We start from the raw sequence: 2,595 nt of genomic DNA, 5'->3' as shown, positions 1-2,595 counted from the left end.
ATGACAGCCATTCCTTCTGAAGAGTGAAACCAGAGAAGCTGCTGATGTTAGGTGCTGGGGTCCAGAACGAAACTGGCGTTCTAACTCATCCAAAGGGTTTCCATTAGATTCTGGTCGGGACTCTGTAAATTGATTTCATGAATGTAAATCCCCACAAATCATTATCTCGTTGATGCTGCTTGCTGACAGGATCATTTGTCATGCTGACATCATCGTCTACGAACCGTTCTTCTACTGGTCATAAAACTCCTGTGCACCAGTCGTGACTGGAACAGGAAGAGAGCATACAGAGTATCCCCCGCCAGATAGTTTGAAGCAGTTTGCGAAATGTAGATGTAAATGTAAAAAGAAGACATTGTCAACTGGCACAGTACTTTTCACTTTAATACTGTGTAGAATTTTGTCATTGGGAAATTCCATTGTCTCCGTAATCGAGTGTTCACCACGCAAGGTGCTGACAGAAACTTGCCCACTCAGAACAAAAGGGCATGTGATCAGTTTGTAAACTGCGCACTTTTTCAAACCACGTAACTATCTCCATTTGCAACACATAAGTTTGCAATTTGGCAGAAAGGTGTGTAAAACCTTCCTCTGCAACTGTGCAAAAGATTGGCACACTGCGACATCAGCCACATGCTTCAAACAGCAAGGTCTCGACACATGCAAAAAAAAGGCCAGAGCTCAGAAGTTCATGTGAACTGTAAGGTAGGCTAATGATGTTACATCGGCATCAAAATCCACCACAATTCTGCCAACACCATCATGGACGTGTCATACGTTGAGGAGGCGTTATATACACTCTCACCCACATTTCACCCCTCCTTTTGACACTTCTGCGACGGAGGTCAGAATAATTACACCCAGAAGTGAAGTCACACGGTCTTCGTATAGGTGGCTGAGAAAAACATTTCAGGCACGCCGCAGCTCAGAATCGACACGAAAAGGCCACAGGGGGTAGCATAACCACCAATTTCCATGGGACGTTGTTTTCTACTCAATACGTGGCTAAAAACGAGAGTTCGCAGTGCAGTGAGGAACAGAAAGATATTCTTCACAACCTTTGACTCTGCTGACATCCTCTGACGTTTCAACCCTTCTCTAAGGACGTTGTGGGGCTGCATCCCCATTGAACGCGATCGCATCCCTTTGGAGTGTACCGCCACAGCAGTTTTTGGTGTCGTGTACAGGATGGAACTACTTGGGAACGTTCAAAACCATTCGACAAAATTTTGATGTCAACAGGAGCATCAAAGGGTATTTATGCTTTTTCATCCCTCCTTTTTCGTGCCCTTCCATTGCGCCAAAGGGTTTGACAACCTCGCCGACCGGAGTGGCCGAGCGGTTCTAGGCGCTACAGTCTGGAATCGCGCGACCGCTACGGTTGCGGGTTCGGATCCTGCCTCGGGCATTTGAACCATTTTTTTGACAACCTCTTCGGCACTCTAGTTGTACTTTACCTACCTTCAGGCGCTAGAGAAGCCGCGAAACAGAATTGGTGTCGTAATTTCTGACAGATTTACGAGGACTATTCGGAATGTAAGGTCAGATCGGTCACGAAATGGACTTCACAGTAAAAATAAAAACCTATTATTTGCAAAACTTTACGACCCCTTCCAGCTACTTTTCTAGATAATCCCCGCTCCGTTTTAGACATTCGCCGTAGCGTTGTACCAAAGTTCCTTTACCCTCATCATAGAAAGCAGATGCCTGTCCTTCCCGCCACTTCTCTACGCTGGTTTGCAGTTCGTTGTCTGTGCCAAAATGTCGTCTTCATAGCCAGCGATTGACGTGAGCAGAGATGAATATCAGAGAGAGCCAAGTCCGGGCTCTGTGGTTAGTGATCAAGCACTTCCCATTGAAAACACTGCAGGGGCATCTTCATTGCCCCTGCCATGGGCGACCGAGAATTGTCATGAAGAAGGAAATGCATGACAGATATGTCATGTGGGACTGCATGAAATCGCGTGAAATATCGCAGCAGACATCTACACTTGGCGGGAGACGCTATGGTTCTACGCATCTTTACGTGCGTGCTGTGTGCTCAGAACTAAACGAGCCACGTGACTCGATCGTCGAGTATACTAGAGACACTGCCCAACAGATCTGAGCAAAGCTTCATCGGATTTTCAATGTCTTTTCCTTTTAGCGACCTATCGGACCTTACTTTCCGAACAGCCCTCGTATTTCCAACTTGGTCAACAGAGATGCAAAGATGGCACCGAGGGTGTTCCCGGACTGGATGGTCTTAGTGAGACATTTGGTCATTTTATTCACGTATGTGTCAATGCCGAACCCTCCCGTGATCGCGCCAAAACAAGGCTCGAAAAAGGAGGGACGAAAAAGCACAAAAACACTTTACTGCTTCGGATCACGTTCAGATTTCGTCGAATAGTTTTGAAGGGTTCGTAGTCGTTCCATGCTGTATGACACAACGAAAACTGCTCCACACTAGACTCCAAAGGGATGAGATCACTTTTAGTGGGGCTGCACGGCGGCAGTGTCCGTAAAGTAGGGTTGAAACGCCCAGGGACTGGCAACAGTAGGCAATTTTGGTCAAGAACGTCTTCCGCTTGCTAGTCGCACTGCCAGCTGTTG

This window comes from Schistocerca piceifrons, chromosome 8 (assembly GCF_021461385.2).
Source record: "Schistocerca piceifrons isolate TAMUIC-IGC-003096 chromosome 8, iqSchPice1.1, whole genome shotgun sequence".
NCBI lineage: Eukaryota > Metazoa > Arthropoda > Insecta > Orthoptera > Acrididae > Schistocerca > Schistocerca piceifrons.
The sequence above is the reverse complement of the archived record's forward strand: the minus strand, read 5'-3'. Positions refer to the sequence as shown.